This window comes from Passer domesticus, chromosome 1 (genome assembly GCF_036417665.1).
Source record: "Passer domesticus isolate bPasDom1 chromosome 1, bPasDom1.hap1, whole genome shotgun sequence".
Lineage (NCBI taxonomy): Eukaryota > Metazoa > Chordata > Aves > Passeriformes > Passeridae > Passer > Passer domesticus.
In genome coordinates, this window is record NC_087474.1 from 88,325,678 (window position 1) to 88,348,092 (window position 22,415).

At 37.4% G+C, this 22,415-nt stretch overlaps 1 long non-coding RNA gene across 1 annotated transcript; it reads right to left on the reverse strand.

The window, feature by feature from the left end:
• Nucleotides 1-5,035: 5,035 nt before the first annotated feature.
• LOC135288672 (uncharacterized) lies at nucleotides 5,036-10,535 on the reverse strand. Its single transcript, XR_010351674.1, has 3 exons — nucleotides 10,265-10,535; nucleotides 6,464-6,549; nucleotides 5,036-5,142 (listed from the first exon to the last, which is right to left on the reverse strand). It is a non-coding gene; the product is annotated as an uncharacterized LOC135288672 (long non-coding RNA).
• Between the last annotated feature and the right edge of the window lie 11,880 nt (nucleotides 10,536-22,415).

The window sequence follows — 22,415 nt, forward strand, 5'->3', positions numbered from 1 at the left end:
TCTCTTTTCACCAAAAGAGTAATTCAGTACCAAGAGAGGCTATCCAGAGAGGCTGCAGATTCTCTGTCCAGGGTGATTTTTAAGACTCAGTTAAATAAAGCCATAACTGCCTTGATGAAATGTTGGCGTAGTGCTTGCTTAAATTGGAGAATGGACATCATGAACTCCAAAATTTGCTTTAAGCTAATACTTCTGTAACTTTAGGGGAAAAAAAAAAGATAGGTGGATAACTTGAAAAGAGAGCAGGTATTAGAAGATGGAAGATTGTGAATGATAAAATATTATGTTTTGTGAGGATGCATGGCATTGCAAGATTAGTAGGGTACACCAGAGATTTAATATTTGCCTTCTTATTTCTTAAGTGTTCACCTGATGCCATGTACGGCTAAAATTCTTTCATTCTTTTTGCAAGTAGATGAAAGCAGCTTGTAAAATCAATTTAACAAATGGACTAGGAACAATAAAAAATTTCAGGGAAAAATAGTCTAAAGACCATAAAATATTCTTGGATAAGAATAGAAAATGGCAGTACATGCTCCAATTTCTGCATATTCCTGTGTACGCACACTCACTAAGATGCTACAGACAGCTTGGGGAAAGGAAAATGTCACAATGAGATGTCTCAGGAGGGTTTTTCAGAACAAATCAGATTAATATCTGTTAAGTGCATCTCAGCTCATTGTATATTTGGTTGGGATACCCTTTAAGATTAAATAAAAGTCAGATTTTGCATGAACAAAACATGAATTATTTCTAAGCATAATAACTACTATTCAGATATTTAGATTTGTAGTAGTATTTGTTTTGTTTTTTAAGCTGGTTGCTCTGTCTGTGTCTTCAGTATACTGAAGCCTCAAGGGCTAGTGGTTTAAAGAAATTTGCATTTAGGCTTTTGCAAAAAACTTCATGAAACAGATATTAAAAACATAATGATGAAAAGTAACTGACTTCTCCAGTTGCTCAACATGCTCTTGAAATCTGAGCGGACGAGGGTGAACGTGTGTGTTTGACTGAAATTTCATTGCTGTGTGGGTTGTACTTTCTAACTGAGAAAATTGCAATCAAAACAATTGGCAAACTTCATGCTTGGCCTTTTTTGTGCTACAGAATTTTTCTTAAATGCTCTGAAAATGGCACTTGTCAGCGTAATTTTTCACACTTTTCTTCTCATTTTATGCATCTAAATAATGCTAGTCATTAAGCTCGGTTCTTGAGTGGCATACTTGAAATTGTGACTTCCACAAATTAAATGGGGATATTGGATGTGAATTGAATAGAGCGAAAGTATGAGAGCTATTCATTTTAATGAAGAATTTTTAAAGTCCCATGGATGACTTACCTTATTAACATCCTACCCAGGCTTAAACTTTTACTAAAATATGGGTTTTTTTATATTGATGCTAGCAGTAGACAGCATTAAAATGAATAGAAAACACTTTCTCCTCACTGTACCATTCACTTTACAAGTACTTAATTTGTGCTCTACTAATCATTTCTCTAATTATTAAATGACACTGTGCCTTCAAATTATAAACCAGTGTAAAACAATACTATTCACACTCTGCTATTTGGCTCTTCTATTATTGAATCCCCATGGGACAATTAAGTTTCTGCATGTATATGATGAATTATACGATTATAGAGAATTAAGATAAAGAGCTGAACATAAAAAGGTATTTATATATTTGATCATGAATGAAGTGTGCACAAACACCCTTAAAAATATGTATATTTAGCCTAGTTATAGTAAAACTTCAAATTCCCTTTTCTTAATAGCAAAATTCAGTTTGAGACCCTTGTTAAGTGGCATTGGAATCTGACAAAAAGAATCCAAATTTTCAAATACTCATAACTGTATTAAACATGTATATATCACACTCACAACTAGTATTTTAATTTTTCTTCAGTCTATGGAACCTCATTTAAGAAATGAAGAGTTGATTTTCCAATTGAGACATCAGTTTTGATCAAGAACAGGGCTGCTTCAAAATACTTACAGTAGAAAGCATAGAAATCAAATTCTTCTTTTTACATCCTTGTGGAGTGATGTTTGAAATTCAAATTAAACGGATGCATCAGGTTTAACAACCATGACAGTAATACCTGGCCTAAACAAAAAAAAACTCAAACCAAACAAATAAATAAACAAAAAGCAGCTGCAGAGTTTTCTCTAGTTTATTTGTACCACATAAAACAGAAGCAGCTGACTTTTACACAAAGCCATTCTTAGGGTAGACTTCAACATGTATTGGCTTTGGTGCTAAGTCTAGAAAACAAAATGTTACAACTTTTTTAATATTAAGCCACTAACTTATTAAAGTGATTTATAATTTTTAATACCAGGTATTTAGTTCAAATTGAAGCATATGAGAATATTTACTTCAAAGTGAATTATATGGTAAATCAATTGTGTAGGTCTGTAGAATCTGTCTTCCTCTTTAACAAGAACTGGATGCCTTGGTAAACGCTACATAATCTTGAGTATAAATGAATTAATTTTAACCTAAATGAGATACTCAGTCTTCTGACGAATTTTTTTCTCTTAATATACTCTTTATTTAGAAACAATTTAGCTAGCCCATTTTGGGAAAAATATTTTTATTAGCAGAAAGCAAATATTTCTCAAAATTCATGAAGTTCAGAATTCTGTCAGATTAGTGCAACTTTGCAAAAAAATCAGTAATTTTCAACCATGCTTTTCTTCAGCCGTAGAAACAGGGCAAGACACAAAGTAGTCTTGACAAGAAAATGGTCGTAGCTATGTTGTTCACATAGAATTATAAGAACACAAGTAATCAAAACAGGTATTTTCACAATCTTCAAAACTGTAGAATGTAGAAAGAAAGACTACTTCTTGTAGAAGACACATTTCCCGTAAACAAATAAAAAATAAAGGAGTCAAAATGCATCTTATGAAAACATACTTTTAAGAGATTTCTGTAAATTTCAGGTACTAGACCATCATAATCTTAGCAGTTAGGGCATGGTTTTCTCATTTTCTGAAGAAAAATGCTTAGATGTTTTGGGATATCCCTTGTGAGATGTGGAAAGGAGTACATACTGTGTTAAATGGTAAAAATTTTACAGCAGACTATAATTACTCTTTCAAGTAACTATATCTACGCTAAGCATATATTCTCATTGGTTAATCATTGCACTCCAGTATGACAACACATCTGTAATTTTTCAGTTCATTTCTTCCTGTTGCTGATCTACATAGTTTTTACATGGAATTGAGGAACAATCAGACTTTTGTGGAACAGAATTTTAAATTGATATAAAGTTAGTGTCATTTTCCAAAAATATTTGAATTAATTTTCTTACCCAATGGAGAATTTTAAATTATTAAAGATATATTTGCCTCTAGGTAGCTCAGGCCTCCATTCTGATACACTGTGTGAAGTACTACTTGGTGACTATATAGCTAATTAAACTGAGGTGGAAGTTACGTTCCTGATTTTGAACTAATATCCAGTAGTTATAAAAACATCTGCTAGTATGTATTCCTGTGATCGGAGATGTTCCCATGATTGTAAACTACAATTTTATTTCCATAAATGTGAGTTTCCAAAAGCAGATTCAGTTACCTAAACAAAGTGTACAAGATATAATATATACATATATATATATATATATAAAATATGCTCACAATCTGACAAGAGAAATACCTTGACTAGTTGACAAGTGCTCTCTGTAAATAGACCAAGACAACAGCAATATATTAATGAACATAATGACTCGTTAGGGGGATGTGCAGCCCAGTAAGCTTGAGAGCAACCTCGTAGTGATGTGACATGATCAGCAGCAGAACAGTACTTGTCCAAGGATTATGGGGTGAATTGCTATTACTGGGTCAACCCAGAAACCAGTTGCACCCCTGGAGTAGCATGCTTTCATCCCCAGTTTCCTTGTGAAGCTTCCAGCCAATTGCTAGTCATTGATAGTGTATAAAATTGCTGTCTCTGCAGTAGAGCCTTATAAGACATTTTTCTAGTTTAAATGGAGTCAAGATTACCATGCCTGTTGTATTTCTTGCCTCTAAATTCTATAAACAGATCACAACCAGTGTCACCACCACGTGTTATCAGAAAGTCACATCAAAAAAGTATATTCTTCCTATCTGAGACTGGAAATTTCAATCTATTTGGATTCTGTTACCTTCTGGGGCAAACAGTATTTCATATATATTTCAGTATTAATCCTGTACGTTGTGTAACCCAGTTACAGTCTCCCAGTGATTAGATGAATTTTCAGCATTCTATTATATGTCTTCATTTAGTGCTGGACTAGGATCATCCACACTATTCTTTGCACGTCCTTGTTCTGGCCAGGACAGGATTAATATTTGCAGTAACCAGGAGGTGTATGGACACTGCGGACCCTGAATTTATTCTATACCACATCACATCATGTGCAGGCGTTGGGGGAAAAGGGTCCCTGTGGTTGGGTAGCGTGGTGGAGCAGTCAGGTATTCATGATTCCCATGTTGTGAGTGCTTGCATGCGAATCATTCACCTCTTGTACACACATTGTAGCTGTTGCTGTTCATTTCTAATTTCATTCCTGTTTCTAGTAAATTGTTCTTATCTCAACACATGATCTTCACCTTTTGTTCCTCCAATTCTCCTCTCCAGCCAGCTGCAAAAAGGGTCAGGGGAAGTGATTGAGTGGCAAGAGGTTTGGAATATTTCACTTAATTGTGGACTGCCATTCTCAAACCATGTCATCATCCTGTATGAAGGGAACCTAACAATTCCTAATTCCTCTGTTTGAGTGTGCATGCCCTCTTCCATAACTTAACTATTGCTATTTATTTCAAACATGAGAAACCTAGTTCTATTATTGAGTTAAAATCCATTTCTTCTTAGTAGATGCTCTTTAATCCACTGTGGTTGGATGAATCCTATTAGTTTCTGATGAATCCAAGTTCTTACTCCTCGCACTTTCTTCAGATTCTTCAACTTCTTTGGAACTTTTCACTGGCACAGCTGTGTTTACTATCATCTTCTGAATTATCTGAATTTGCTTTCAGATCCTTTCTCTTGCTCCTCTCTGTCAGCAGCATCCATACAAAATGGGATTCTTGGCTTTTCACCAGATCTTTCTAGGATGGGTCCATACTCCCTAGGAGATCAGGCTTTTCTATAACCAACAGACAAATTACTATACAGTATTCTCTGGAAGAAGGAGAAGAGGTTGTCGATTGGATTGAAATAGCATCTTCTGCCACTGAAGTACTGCTTTAGAGCTTGGGTTTCTGATTCCAAAGAGATTTGCTCCATGCAAGAGGTTAAATGGCCATCTTTTTTTTTTTTATTTTATCTCTGATATCAGATTTTTTTTTTTATCTCTGATATATCTTTTATCACTGATATCTGCCCTTTCTTTCAGTTTGGTGTCCTCCTAGAAACCAAGACTGCTGTTTAGACTTTCATTCTGCTGTATGATATGATAGTCTTAAAGATCTCTACGAAGCTCTGCCGCCTTTCTCAGCACAGAGGATTGTTTGCTTTTTAAGAATAATCTGCCCAAGGTTGTTCTTAAATTTAGTGAGTGAAACTCTTCAGCTACTCTGCTCTCAAGAGATAAAATGTCCTCTGATGCTATAAGTGGTCTGTATTATGCACAGATGTATGCTATCTTTTCAGAAAGGTCCTAGCTATAAAATTCCTCCCCACTTTATTTTGCTGCAGTTCTTTCTCCATTTCTTCTTTCAGAGCAGAGAAAACAGAAGCAGATTGAAGTTGATTTTGTGTCTAGATGAGTTTGCATACTCCAGTACCCTGTATCAAGCTGGATATCATTTAGCTGCAGCACCAAATATACAATAATACACTATATTATATATACACACTGATTATTTTCTAATTGAAATTAGAAATTTAATTACATAGATGTAATTAAATTGTGCACTTTCATTTGCAGCACATTCATTTGTACTGATTAATATATATATATATAGGATACATTGGTCAAATGATCTATTGTTTCTTTACATCAAATATGACTTGTAAATAATATTCACAATTAAAGCGGGGTTTTTTACTCTCCAGAAGTCCAGTAGGTTTTGTTTGAATTAAAAAGATTGCTTTTCAATTTTTCATAATTGACACCACTATTAACTTTTTCAGCATTAATTTGCTTTTATGCCAATAATTTAGAACTATGGATTGAAAAAATGCATCTCTTCATTTTTAACTACGATATCTGTTATCTGTTAACTCCTAGTTTGGTAAATATGTATGCATGTATTCCATATAGGAATCCTTAGGTTTTCTCATGGGCCAAATGAAGTCCCCAGAAAGGCAAGAGATTTTTTCCCTTTCTATCTCATCTCTACATACTTTGTTTTCATTTGTTGAAGGCCCTAAATGTTATCTGCCATTATCCAATGTATATATTTAGTTCTAGCTTGTTCACAGCAGTCAGTAGAGGACTCATAATTTTGTAGAATTTCACTCACCCTGGAGAGGAATGATAGGTTGCCTGGCAGCAATTCTCATTCAAGATGATATCAGGCCCATCCAAGCCTCCTTGTCAAGGTCAGTTCTCAATAAATAACAAAGGGTAGAATCAGCCTGCAGAAAAAATACTTTCCTGCACAGGATGCAAATCAAAGCTAAAGTAGTTTTGTGTTAAATCATATAAATGTTAACATAAACATACAATTAAAATGTATTGAAGAGAATTTGCAGAAGGCAAACAACTGAAAAATGATACCTATTATGATGAGTTCACCTCTTAACATAATTTATTAGCTTTGAAGGAAGACTGTTTTGCAACTAGAGAAAACAATTTCAGTCTACAGTAGAAATCCTCCAATAAAATGAACAGATTAAAACACCAATCTGGCTATTGCTTCCCAACAAAATTTATTTGTAGTAAAATAAATGTATTTGTAGATTCTAGACTCTCTTACAATGGTTTCATGAAGGCTTATGGTGTGAAGAAACAAATAGACAGAAAAATCAGGTATCCTGCTCTACTGTGAAATTTCTGGTGAAGGAAGAGATAAAACAAACTTAGAAAAAGTGTATTGTTCTTTTCACATAAAAAGACTCTTAGGAAATAACCACTGAATATATATATTTTTACTAGAAAAATAGCCTCCATTAAAATTTGGCTGTATATATAAATGCAACCATATGCTTGTCTTAGGCTTTATACACCAGCTTTGGAAATAACCTCACTAGATGCTGCTGTTTTTTCTAAATTTCCATCACTGTGTTCACAGAGTTGATTCATCATCCCATCACTGAACCCTAGTTTAGGAGACAACCAAACTGCTGGTTTTCCTGATGGTATCTCTACTATATATTCTAATTAAGTCTGGAATACCCCCCAGAAGTCAAACTGAAACTTTTTCCTGAATGCCATAGAGATTTCTGCATTATAACACTCATGAATCAAACAAAATATCATCTATCAATCTCAATTTACGGGCTGAGAGGTGATGAGCAACAAATGAAATTCCTCTTGACTGTAAGTGATCCTATCAGGCTACTGCTTCTCTTCTAGTACAAAATCAAACAGAATATTTAAAAAAACACAGTATAGGTGAACTCATTTGAGTTTGTGAGGAAAAGAGTAGGAGTACAGACACCACTAGCTGGAGATGACAGAGATTGTTGTAAAATGTAACCACTCCATTTCAATGCAAAGTCCAATAGGCAGCCAATTTTATTTCACTGGCAATATTAATAGAAAAAGCTTTGCTTTCCCGTGGACAAGAATATTTTAGCTGCATGATGTTGTATTGCACTAACTTGTTTATTTAGTTCTTGTTTTGCATTCGGTGATTTCAGATTTGCACTGAGTAGTCTTTATATTGCACTGAATACTTTATGTTCTATCACATGGTTTCTTATCTCCCTCTCCTATTACATGCTCTTACCCTCATCCACCCCAGTACCCCCTGGTGGACTCTCCCCTGGTTTGCCACTCCCCTCGTTCCTCCTCACTGGTATCCCATTGGCTGTGGACCTCTACCACCGGCCCCCACTCCCCAGGAAAAAAAACTCTCCAGACATGAGGGAACAGCTACGGACTTCTGCAGGGCCCTTGCAAAAATCCAAGCAGATGGAGGATCCATCCTTCATTCAAATAGCCAGCTTCTGCCAACTCCGTAACACACACCCTCACAATCTTAACGTTCGTATAGAAACAAGGCACATAAAGACAGATCTTCAAATACCATTACAGACCTCACAATTTCCAGGTGACACATTTGTAGCAGAATGACACCTTCATGTCTAGCCAAATAACTTTCTCCCACACAGAATCAGAGACCAAGTCATCTGCCTAGTCACCACTTAGTACCAAGTAGCATCCACTTAATTTTGCAACTGGTTGCTGCTATCATAATGGGCAACCATCTAGTCACTCAAAGTGTGGACTTCAGCTACTAACTCAATCCCTATGCAAAGGCAACACTTCTCCCTTAGGTACATCAAATTCCCCTATTTTGGGACTGTCGGTGCCCTGCAACAGGAAATGGTACAAGACACATTTCTCAGTACTCCCAACCTCTCTGTAAGAGAATGCAAAGAAAAGAAGCAAAAGTAACATCTACTAACTTAAAATTTGAATTTTCAGCATAAGCCTATAACTCCCTTTACTCTGTCTCAAATTACCATCTTTACCACACATTCTTTGAGGGTCCATGCTTCCATCTACCTAATAACCAATGCAATTACCTACTCATTTTTAGAACCACCCATCCTGTTCTTTTCTGTGTGCTCCAAATAGGGTTTAACACAATGGGCAGAGACCCAATGAGGGCCATTTTCTGTTAAAACACATGCATATCCTCTTGCCCATGTTATTAATTCCACTGGGCCAATCCACTTTCTCGTGATTAAATCTTTTACCCATACCTTAATACCTTTCTGAAACTTTGGTTGTTTTGAATTCAACGATGAAAAATGATAGAATATAGGAGACAATTGCACATCAGGTAAAGGATGTAAAAAGTTTAAGACATAGACGACTTTGTCCAATGAGACGACTTGAGACGACTTGGACTTGAGACGACTCCCTCTGCATTCTCCCTTTTTGTTTTTGTACCTGCCGCATCAACACACCATGGACACGTTCAATAATTGCTTGGCCTGTCGAAGCATGAGGGATACCAGTAGAACCAACATCCCAAGCATGAAAAAACACCTGCAATTTCTTTGAAATATATGCCAGGCCATTATCCATCTTCACATGTGATGGAACGCCTAAGATGGAAAAGGCGTGGCAAAAATGACGAATAACATCCCGAGCTATTTCACTTGCCAATGCCGAGGCAACCATGGCATGAGAAAAGGTGTCAATTGTAACATGGACATACTTTAGATGGCCAAATTCAGGCATTTTTGTAACATCTGTTTGCCATTCTTGCAAAGGGAGTAAGCCTCTAGGATTAGTACCATAATATTGTGAAACGTGAGACATATGACAATGAGGGCATCACAGCATTTATCCACCGCAAATTGTGCAAAAGTCTCCATTTACCCGATTTCTTATTTTAATTCCAAACACAGGTGTATTCCATAGACTAAATGATTTTTCAACATGTCCAGCTTGTAATTGTTCTGTCACTAAGCCTTGCAGGGCAAGAAGCTTTTCAGTAGGCAGGGGCCACTGATCAATCCAGACAGGCTTATCTGTCAGCCATGTCAAGGACACAACCAGACATTTAAGGGCCTGCATCCCAGTGGCCCCCACTAAAAATCCGTTGTAATTTTAACACTCCATTGGGTTAAGCAATCACATCCCCATAAGTTAGGTTGAGCATTAGCAACATAAGGTAGGATGTTAGCTTGTTGGCCTTCTGGATGTGTTACAGTAATCGCAAGAGCAGATAAAGCACCAGCAGTTGACCCACCTAACCCAAGAACACCAAAGGTTGATTGAGCGAGGGGCCATGTTGGAGGCCAAACAAACTGTGAAATTATAGTTACATCTGCTCCTGTGTCAAGTAAACCTGATATTGTTGTAATTTCTGGGTGATATCCCTTAGCAGTGACCAAACATTGTATTGCCGGACGCTCATCTGTCACCTTTTGAGTCCAGAGAACCTGAGGTGGTCCTGTATATCCAAAACTTCCAGCATCATGACTCTGGTCCACTACAGTTGGAACACAACTCATACAAGGAACAAGTTGAGCAATACAAGTCCCTTTTTGAATGACAACAGGAGGTTCACTAACAGACACCATAGCCTGAATTTGTCCCACATAATCAGAATCAATAAGACCTAAATGGACATTAATACCTTGAATAGTGCTACTAGATCTTCCCATCAGAAAAGCACTCAAACATTGGCCTATAGGACCATAGGCATCAAGAGGCACTTTACATATACCTCTTGTCAAAATAGTCACCGTGTCAGCGACTGGTATATCAATCCCTGCCGAGCCTCTTGTGACCCCTGTGTATCGGTCACAAATGGAGAATATTCCAGTGCTGGCAGAACTCGTGATTGTTGTCGGGGTATTTGTGTCTCCACGTGCCCCTTCGCGTTCCTCTTGCAGTTTCCCTGCACTTGTCGAACACCTGAAAAAGATCTTAACTTACAAAATTTAGCAATATGACCAAAATTACCACAACGATAACAAAGCAGTTTACCAGTCCAAATTACCCTAGAGTGTACACATCGTCCAGCAGTTTGAGGGCATTGTGTCTTCCCATGCGCTGATTCTTCACAAGCAGAACATCTGGGCGAGGACTTCATGACTCTTGCCAAGGCAGCCATTTTGTGCTCAACAGAGCCAACCTTTGAGCAAGCAACTACAAGATCAGACAGCGAGGGATATCCTGCAATCTTCATTTGCATTGTCCCAAGCTAGCTGCCTGCATAAAGTTTGCCTCAACTTATCATCTTCTACTTGCTTCTCAAGGGCTGCAGCAACCCTCTCCACAAACTGCAGAAAACGTCCCTTCATCCCTTGCCAGATGGTAATATACCTTGGTTTAGGAGCTGCCATCTCCATTGTTTTAAGTAAGGCAGTCATACCCAGCTGCTGGGCCTGTGCAAGAACCAGCGGGTCCCATCTTGCCTGCAAATCCGGATTAGAGAACATTGCCCAGCAAGGCATCAGCTCTCACAGCATGACATGGATCCTGCTGAGGTAACTGCATATTGTCCAATGCTATTCTTTCAACCATTTGTTTCCAGGTAGCTTGAAACACAGCATACTGCACTTACTGAAACAGAGTCATAGCAAGGTGAACAATATCATAAGGTGCAAATACATCAGCATTTACAACACAAATCACTTGCATCACCTGTGAAGAGTTAACACCATACTGATCTACTTTTGACCGAAGATCCTGCACAACCCTCCATGCAAAAACCTGATGGCTGTCTTGTCGTCCCGAATTAGGAGCAGCTTTGAAAACAGGAAAAGCCACAGGCCCACCAGAAGCAGCAGCAGCCATCTCCATCCTTTTAGGTGGACCTATTTTCTCTAACAAATTCCAGTCTCCCACTTCAGCTGCTTTCAATCTCACATGCTCCCAAAATTGCAAAGGGTGTCGAGGAGTCACAGCCACCTGGCAGGGAAGCAGGGTCCAAAAAACAGCAGGCCTGGATGTGCTACAAGGTCTTAGAGAAACAGATCCCTGTGTCTTTTTAGATGTAGTTATAACCGGCAGTTCATCGTCAGAACTATCACTAGACAAAGAAGGACTTAATGGTAAAGATTGCATTTGTTCAACCAGTTCAGAAGGGAGAGCGGGAGGGGGCAGACGGCTCAGCCGGGGGTGGAGTGGAAGTTGACGACTCGAAGGGAGGCAGGAAGGGGGCGGATGGCTCAAGGGAACGCAGAGAGGAGGCAGAGGACTCGAAGGAGGGCAGAGGAGGGGCGAAAGGCTCAAGGGAAAGCAGGGCGAGAGCAGCCAAACCATGGGAGAGCGGGAGAGGAGCAGCTGACGGAGGGATGGGTAAGGGAGGGGCAGCCGATCCAGGGGAGGGTGGGGGGAGAAAACGGCCCAGAGAGAGAGAAGGGCGGATGACCCAGCCTGTTTTTCACTTCACTTCTGTAACTTCATTTTTATTAATTGCTGTGCAGGCGTAATACACTTTGATTTAGTACTCAGTTCAACTAACTGCTGAGCAGGCAAAGTATACACAGGTTTAACATAGTCTTTTGGAGATAAATACCGAGGAACAGTCTTAGCCTGCCGTTTGATTACCACGAGAGCAAACCCTGGGGGAAACTCCACAGCAACTGCAGCAGATTCTTCCGGGGGAGATACATCGACAGGCTCAGCCTCATCTTCCTCCTGTTCGTCTACTTCAGTTTCTTACTCTAATTCCTGTTCCTCCAATTCCTCCCCTCTGTCTTGTTCTGCTTTCCATTCCTTCAATGCCTCATACAACGGTCTCCAGGTAGTAGCCAAATTAACAACCATCTTATCCCCTTTAGATATCACTTCCCATAGTCTTTTCTTAACCTTTTTCCATGCCCAGACACTGAAGGCAGTGTCGGCATCAGCTTCAAAGTCCTGTGATTTACACCATATCAGTAAACTACGAAGAGCATAATAAGAAGCTTGAACGTTTTTCCTTTTCAGTAAAGTTTTCCACGTGGACAAGACAGTCTTTTCCTCGTTTGATAAATTTCCCATTACTTTCCCAATCACTCACCTCGAATCAGATGTCTGAATTAGGTCCAGATCTTTGCAGTGTCCTTGCTGCCTTCACTCATTTTTAGGGTACTCTTCAACTTTTTCTCTCTCTTTTTTTTTTTTTTTTTTTTTTTTTTTTTTTCTTTTTTTCTTTTTTTACAGTCCAGTTGCAATCACTGCAGGCGGCCAGAAGATGTCGCTATAGAGTGCGACACGGCACAAAGCGCCCAGACCCCATCGGAAGGGTGCATGGGAGAGATTTATTACAGCAACATGTTGCTTTTACAGTTTTTCAAGATATTTACATTTACTTAACAGAAACATACATTGCCCATTGGTAATAAGAAAGAAACAAAGTTCCTAATAGGTAACCAGTGAGCCCCGTCATTTTGTGAGCCAGCTATGCATCCGTACCTTTTAAGTTTCCCTCTTCTATAATGTTGACATAGTGATAGCCTTGATGTGTTCCTTGAGAAAGATACGGGGCTTTCCTTATCTCCAGGAAGCCTTCACTGGCTCACAAGAACAGCACAAAATGTCTTACCCACACAGACTGAAAAAAAAGAAAAAATCTTCACCAAAGTCAAAGCCATGCAAAGGCATGGGATGCCGTGAAGTGCAGTGATGTGGACCAAAGCTTGCCAAAACTGATGCCACTGACATCTTGGAAACACAAAAGAAGGACATTCAGATGCTCTGGAATGGAGACGTGATCAAAGCAAATGCAATTGAAGAAAAAAAAAAAAATTGGGACATTAAAGACTAGAAGAAATTGGACCAGGAATACAGGTGCAGTGCAAAGTACAAAAATATGCCAAAACAAACCTCACAGATGTTGTAAAATCAGGAGAAAAAATCAAGGAGGCAGACAGAACTTTGAGGTGAGAATAGGAGTGAGATGGCATGTATACTGGAAAAAAAAAAATCTTTGCCATAGTCAAAGTCATCCAAAGGCATGGGATGCTGTGGAGTGTAGGGACATGGACCAAAGATTGCCCAAATGATGACCATTGAAACTGCAAGATTTTGTTTCCTTTTGGGAAGGGAAATGAAATCTTGCGACCCAGAAAAGACTTACAAACTCTCTTGAAAGGAGATACGATCAAATTACATGCACCCGAAAAAAACCTCAACAATTTGGAACATTTAGTGACTACAATAAAATAGTTTCAGAGGAAATGAGGTGCAGTGCAAAGGACCAAAAAATGACAAAACTAACCTCAGAGGTGCTGCAAAAGCAGGGGGAAAAAATCAAAGAGGAAAACAACCACTTTGAGGGGAAGATATGAGAGGCATGGCATGCATTGTGGGAAAAAACCCAAAAAACTTCTCCAAAGTCAAAGTGTTCACAAGTCATGGGATGCCGTGAAGTGCAGGGACATGGACCAGAACTTGCCAAAATTGATGCCCATTAAAGTCTTGGAAACAGAAGTGAAGGACTTTTAAGCACGCTGGAATGGAATTACAATCAAAGGAAACGGATTTGAAGAAATAAAAAATATTATTGGGGACTTTAGTGACTACAGAAAAATGAACTGGGATTACATGAAGTGGAGTGCAAAATTCTAAAAGATGCCTTTTGCATTGCACTGAATTTTTTATTTTGTTGTTTTTTTGCTCTGCTTTTTTTGACATTTGCACTGAGTAGTTTTTATATTGTTCTGTATATTTTATGTTCTGTCATGTGGTTTGTTATCAGCCTCTCCCATCACATGGTCATTCTTTCACCCACTCCAGTACACCCTGGTGGTCTCTTCCATGGTTTACCCCACTCCCCTCCCCGCCTCACTGGTATCCTGTTGGTGCGGACTGCTTTTTCCACCCCCCATTTCCCCGGACATAAAAGACTCCCACCATGAAGCAACAGCCTCTTTCCTTCTTTGGAAATAAAGATAGCACATTGGACTGATGTGGAGAAGAACACTTCTTGTCTTTTGCTCTCGTCCATGTAAGATCCTGTGGGCTAGGGTCCACAGCTAGCCAGAGTGGACCCAAACAGCCCGTCCAGACACGACCTTACAGAATAAGAAATTTTTTTTGTTTGTTTTGAGCTATGTCTGTACTTGAACAAGGTGCCAGGAAGGCACAGCTAGTTACCCAAAAATAAATACAGGTAAAGGGGGGTTTAGGGCCTTAGGTGTCGTTAATAATCAAAGATATTCCCACAGAGATGAAGCAATTGGATAAACACCAGCCCAAGAGAAATGAAGGGATAACTTCCAAAAAAAAATTTTCATTAGATTTCATTTCTCTTTTGTGCCATTTCAGATTCAAAAGTGTGAATACATGGCTGACTTGTAGGTAATGTACAAGCTCACTTCTAAATACAGATGAAACTCATTATTTAATATTTTGCCCTTTCAGAAGGAGAAAGACAGCTTGTCATGAAAAATAAAGAGTTGCCATTCTTCCTTTGACAGTGGAGAAAAGCATACAATCTTTATTTTATTATAATTTTAATCAAGCTAGCAGCTGCTTACTGTTGCAATGGAATGAAAGGAAGCTTATATAAAAAATAAACCATTGGTCAAGCCTGGTAGCAAAATTTCTTGGCTTTTTTACTTTTTGTACTATAGCTGTGATTGTGCCATTTTTTAATTCCTTGGCATTTTACCCATTAAAGCTCAAGTGAGTGCATCTGGAGGTGGTGTTTTGTTCTGGGTTTTTTTTTGTTGGTTGGGGTTTTTTTGTTTTGTTTTGTTTGTTTGTTTGTTTGTTTTAGGTTTTTGTGGGGGTTTTTTGGGGGGGAGGTGTTTCTGGGCTTCATTTGTTTGTTAGTTTTGTATTTCTATCAACAGTTGTTACTCAAAGCTACTCAGATCTTATTCCTGATAGAGGTAAGGAGTGCACAACCACAAAGCAGTCAGAACACTGTTTTTTACTAATATCACAAGAAATTTCCAGATTAATTTTAATTAAAACCACATTTTCTTGTGAAGAAAAATTCAAGCCTCATTCCAGGTAGGTTTTTAGTTGGTTTTTCAAATGGTAAGAGACAGCACCTGGTTGTTCACCTGATGGTGCTACACATTTCTGGTACATTGTACTATCTATTGCTAGTTTTTCAAATTTTTCTAAAGAAACACAACTATCTTGGCCTAAATATTACGTGTTTATGCAAGCAACTGAAAAGAAATGTGAATTTCTTTAGGGTCTTTAAAACATGAGAATCTCTTGGCTTGATTCATATCTTGGGGGCTCAGGTTTGGCCATTTAGCCTGAGAGAGTATATCAGACAGATGATTCCATAGCTTAGTCGCTAATGATTATACTCCATGATCTATCATCTCAGGCTACTTTCTGTTCTTTGACATTGATGATATCTGGTTATTACTAGACACTTTGATATACAAAAATTATACAACATCAGTATTCACCTTCTACCAGTAACTTGTCTGCAGTTGACAGAGACTGAGGGTCACCTTTTAAAGTATGCTAAAAATTTGACGTTATTCAGGAAAGGAATCTAGAATGCCTTAACTGAACATTTTTTAATAGATTATGTGTTTAGAGACATCACCCTGCAGGTTAGAAAATACTTTCTAGAACAAGTAAGGCTTCTAGGTTCTAAGAACCTCCAATACCACATGTAAGTTTTTAACCAAGATACATATATAAACAACAGATATTTCATGATCTCTTACAGGAGCAAATAGAATGCAGCACAATAAAATAGTGAAATTTAAGTTCTCCGAATTTGCAATCATCAGAAGACAGGATTTAATATCAATATTATGAAATTCAAATAAAAATATTTCCTTGGTTTATGGCAAAAAACCAAGTTCCATTAATTTGAATTAGAATGCCAGATTACAGAAGACAGTTAACTAGAGAGCAGGGATTTCTGTTCTCTCTCCCAGAGCAGGCTGGATTTTTTTAATGTTTTATTTAAATAAAAGTAAAAGAAGGCCAGAAGCTTACCTTTAGCAGCAGCAGGAGGTTTTGGAATAAGGACAAAAATGTTGGGAATTATGAAAATGATAATAACATGTATATACTTCTAAAGAAAAATAGTTTCTCATCCTCTTAACAAAGCCAGAAGTATCTATTCACAATACACTCACAGACACATAGCCCTTGTTTTTATACCTTGAATCAATCTTTCAGGTAATTGTTCATAAATATGCAATGACCACATCCTATGTTCAAACATACACTATATTTCAAAAAATGAAGGTTTAGTGCTTTTGTTCTAAATGCTTTGCAGTTCTTGAGCCATTTGGTGTGGGAAATGCAGTGGAGATTTCCTGTCTGAGTTTTCTGCTGCTGTAGCTCAATTGCTTTCTGAAAATTAGCTTTTCTATCCTATATAACAAAAAGCTTTTTTTTCCCCTGGAAAGACATTTACTTTAAGATAAACCTTCCTCTGTTGAGGAAGAGTTCTTAAAGTTATCAAGAGTCTATTAATTATTGTTTGTTTTCCAATTTAGTCTTCTCTGAAAGTTTTTTGAAGAGATGGTGCTTTCTTATGTACAGCCATTAATTTTGCATAAAACATGTTTTAATTCTTTCTTTGGAGATGATACTTATTTGGAGAAGGGTATTTTTCCTGGATAATTTTTCAATGAAAGTTGAAATACTGTAGTTTACTATCAACCCTTCTAATACTGTGCTAATATTATAGGAATAGGGAGTTTTTTTTGCCTGAAACTTCTGGTGTATGTAGAGAAAACAGTTTTTCTTTACTTTTTTTTTGCTTGAATCCTTCTATCTTTTCTATATTTGTATCATATGTCTATATCTATATCATATATCTATAACTATATCTATATCATCTCTCTCTGTATCTCTGTCTCTTTCTATATCATCTATATCTATATACATATGCATATTTATTTATTTGTATTTACATATTTACATAGGTACCTATACGTAGTATCTGAAAATATCCATGCTTCTGTTTCTTCCCAATTTTCTCATCGTGATAGTTGAAGTTATAAATCTATCGGTCAGGACTTTAAAGCTTTAAAGTATAATATTTTATATTGTATTTTATATATATATATATATATATATATAAATTATATTTAATATAATACTTTAAAGTATAATGACATGGTGAAATGCTCATTAATGTTGTGGCCTAACCCTGTAGGCAGCTAAGCCCCACACAAGGTCCCAAAATCCAAAACACAACATCATGCAAGGTACTATAAGGAAAATTAATAACATGATATTCAGACATAGTAAAAGCTGGTTTTGGTGTTCTTATAACATAGGAGCAAAGCTGTCAGAGAAGTTAGCTAGACCACCTGTTCCAGAGTACAGAGTGTTGTGAAAACGATGTTGGGACAGGTTCAAATGCACAAAAATTTAATACAGCAGTCTGCAGCTGATGGCAAACAGCCATTCTATTGTGACAGATAGAGCTTTGGGGCATAAAGAAAAAAATATGAACCAAGAGTGAAAGAGGAGGGAAAGAGAGAGGAAAGGGAAAACTGTTCCTAGTCTCCAGTTCTTAAAGAAAGCACAATAATTCCTAGACAAGCACCTTCCCTGTATGTTTTCTCTGATGCATCTGGTTGTTTTTCCCTGTAGTACTTTACCTTTAGCAACTAAACAGTTTCCACCAGGAATTGCTCAGCCTCCCAGCTGGTTGTTCCTGCTGGTGCTGCCTCAGTTGCTGAGGACATCAGGGCAGGTACTGCACACTGCCTGGCTGCTGACCTTTCTGGATGCACATTATTGTCCCCACTAGCACAACCAGGCTTATATTGGGCAGCAAGTAGAACAACGGCAAAGAAGGGTCTTTCTTACTCTAATGGCAGCTGCTTCTCAGAAGTAACTAAAGTAGCAACATCATGGAGCCTGTGGCAGCCCGACCATGGGAATTATAGCAGCAAAACAACAGCATGAGAAAAATGTCGGGAAAACAATTTCACAGCAGATCACGTGAAGAGGTACAAAGCTTAAAGGAGTAGGAAAACTGAAGATCCTTAGTAATATAAAAAGGCTAAGACACCTGAGGAACTGTGGAAAAAAAAAAAAACAGGTTGGTACCACCTGAAGAATGAAATCCGCTTTCTTAGGTGGGAAGAGAGGGTGAGAAAGAAAAGAGAGGTGAGATCTCATGCTGATCTACAGTGTAAATGGTGGACTTTTGTTTTGAGGTTTTTTCCTCTACCTGTTGGAAAATATGGGATTGTTTAGAAGCACTGTATATTTTAAACCCAAAATAATAGAAATATAAATTCCTACCTAGTTTGTACAAAGGCTGAGGTTTGTTTTTTGGAACAAAATATGAAATACTTATTTTGAAATGTGGAGACATTTTTATAGAGGTTTTGACATCAAATTGCATCTGCTTAGAGTGCTTCAGGCAATTATGATTCATTCAGCTAATATTATCTTTCTTCTTGAGGACAGTATCTTCTATAATCTTCCAAGCAGAAAGTAAAACAGTGTGTTATAATAATCTATGTAGTTAAAAAGAGAAAATAAGATACAAACGGTATGAACTGATAACAACTGGAATAAATGCAGTTTATATTTATTGTTTATATTTAATTTTATACCATAAACATTGTGTTTTTGATATGTGATAAATATTTTAATATTATTGTGACACAAGTAATGCATTTTCTCTTGAAAAATCATAGTAGAAATCTTATCCTGTATATGGATAAGATTAATCTTATAAATTATTACGAATCTAATATTTTTGCTTAGAAAACATAATCCAGACTTTACAGTTCCTCAGGCATCAAGAGATTTTCTGGAATGAGGAATTATTAGTTCATTTTGGTTTCTTGATTAATTGAAATGTAACTCTCTTTGGTTGGTACCAATGAGCTCTATTTACTGAGAAGTCATGATATTTGCTTATACTTAGATTGTTAGACTGCAAAATATTTAACCTGATTGGCAGCTCTTCTTCTGCAGATATGTGCATAATATCCTGAGGTCGCTGCCTCTCTGTCATCAAAAATGGAAATTTTATTAATAAGATGCTTACCTCACAAAACTGTTGCTCTTTGAAATACATTGTCAGTATACATGACATAGGGGAATCTTTGATTTTACACTTTAAGCCAAAAACAACACCCAGATACAATCCTGTGTTTTTTTGAGTGGCAGCTGGGAGAGCACTCAGAGGGTTGTTGAAATGTGAGTTGGAACAAACATACAAGCAAAGTTTCTTTAAGGTATGAGGAGTCAAAGTTCCAATAAAAGATTACACTGAGTATTGGTTTTGGAGGCATGTACATTCATACAGAAGGAGGAAGAAGAGTAGGACTCTAGCGAGTTTCAGCAGTCAGTGCCTGAGGATAATGTTGCTATGTTCTTACTGGTTTAACTGGGATTTAACTCCTAGTTCTAGCAGGTAATGCTCTCTTCCACATCCTTTGTAATGATGAAAAAAGTTCTTGCTACCTTGTCTTCTGTGATCCCACATGAAGAAGAAGCAGCCTGGATATAAGCAGGACAGGAACATTCCTTTAACAACCCTTTTAGGAAGTAAACAACACAATTGTCAGCTGCCACAGATAGCAAAGCATGTCGTGGCAGAGATTGCAAACACATTCCAAGACTTGTGCAATCACAGCATAGCTCAAGTTTGGAAGGGATCTCAGGAGGTCATCCTGTCTTAGCTCTTACTAGAAACGGGGTCAGTTATGAGGTGACGCCTAGTTGCTCAGAGATTTACCCAGTCATGTCTTTAAACCTCCTGGAGACTCCACCACTGCTCTGTGCATCCAAGTTTGAGTGTTTGCCTGTCATCAGAGCAATGACAAACAAGTCTCTCACTATTTCAGATATAAAAATAAATTGAAAGCAGTGCAATGAGTTTATGCCAAAACCACTAACATGGTCTACATTTTCTTCTGAGCCATAATGAAATACACTGCATTTTACTAGACTACTTGTAAGAAGTTCTTGCTTTCTTACAGTGAAAAAAAGAAAATAAAACACCCCCAAGCCCTCAAAGAAGCAACCAAAACTCCTGTATAAATTAATTCCCCATATTTACTGAAAGATGCATTCATTCTTCTTATTTTTCAGTTGGAAAAGTTAAGAGCTTTTTCTTGCTTTCTAATTTTTCCAGAAATAGAAAATTACAGAGAACTACAACCACCCCATTCGCATTTCATATCATGTGTTATGCCTTTCAAGCTATATTCTTAGCACCACTCACAAATACTCATCTGAAAATAATTTCTGGCTACCAGAATAATGCAGCTAGGAAAAAAAAAATCACTTTTAAAGATGTGTATTTTAATCATCAATTGTAACATGTTATAGGTAATACTGGCTTGCAGCTCTGTCTAGTTGGTATCAAAAACTTCTCATGGCTAGACCACAAGAAATAGTTCTTTTTACTTCTGTAATTTAAGGAAACCACAAAAGTGAATTTTTAATCTAAAAATTTTTGTCTGTCTCTACTTCCTTTTTCCCAAGAAACCCTGCAACATATGTTACCTCAGGTGATGTATTTAATGCCTAATTCACACTAATAAATTTGCCCTGCAGATTTGGAAAGGTTGTGTAGGCCAAACTACACAATACGATTGGTTATCACCTTAGATGGATACAAGGAGTCAGTGATATACTAGATTTAATATCCTATTATTATTAATTAGGTTTGCTTCACTTGCTTCGTTCTCTTTTGAATCCTTGTCCTATAAACTGTCTTGTCCTTGATAGATGGACAAGGTGTCTAAAGACAAAATATGGTCATTGCCAGATGCATTCCTGCTTTCATCAAGTGAAAGCTATTTAAATGTTTTACAGCTCATTCTTCCCCTCCTCTGCTGTACTACAGGCTGCCATGTTAAATGATAAAGTAAGGACAATACCTGTTTAGGTATGCCATGTTATAGATCAGCTTAGTAACTCCTTTGCCATCAAATAGTGCTTATCTAGGACCATAGAAATAGACATTTTATTTTCATCTGCAAGTCTATGACCTCTCCAGCAATTATCCCAGGCTCAAGATCACCCAGGCAGGAAGAGGAACAGCGTGAGACAATGGCTCAGTGCTGAACAGAAGCCTAAACATTTCCCAAAAAACAACAAGCTTCATCTTTACCAGGCAGGGGGTCAGTATCATCAGCAAAGGATGAATGGTTACTTACTGCAGGATAGCCAGAATTTCAGAAGCATCTAAAGCTTTTCTGTTGCTCCGAAATCTTACCACTGTTTAACAGCTGTCACAAGAAGGCTAATGACCACAGGGAATGTGTCACAGATCCCATCTCTGAGACAGTAATGTATCGTATCTCACATTCTATATATAGATTGAAAGAGATGCAAATTCACTAGTGGATTTTTGCTCTGCTATTATTCACTGATGTCAGGATTAAAAATAGGAAAAAGAGGAGACACGTTTCAATCAGTGGGATTCGAGAGACAAGATGCACAAGGTTAATGAATTTCAGAGATTCAAGACCTAAATAAAATTTTACATGTAAATTAGATAGATTGAATGTTCCATGAAGAAGACAAAATACAAAAAATAGGGTTCACTAAAGTCATTGAAAATCAGAGTATAAATACAATTATATTGTATTAGTGTAAATGATAAAACAAATTTGTGTCATAGTTTTTGATAATGATGTCCATAAAGCTTGTGCAGGTCTAGTCATGGGCAAACACAAATGGTGAATCAAGTGACAATGGGGTTCAAACTGGAAATATTTCAGATTAACTTCAGATTAACTTCTACTACATAGATATAGAAACCAGGAAAATTCACTCTTATAAAAGTTATTTTTCAGTCTGCTATTGTAGTATGTAAATAAGGTTGTAGATGGTACCTTTTTAGAAATAATTTAGAAAAAGATTGAGCTTAC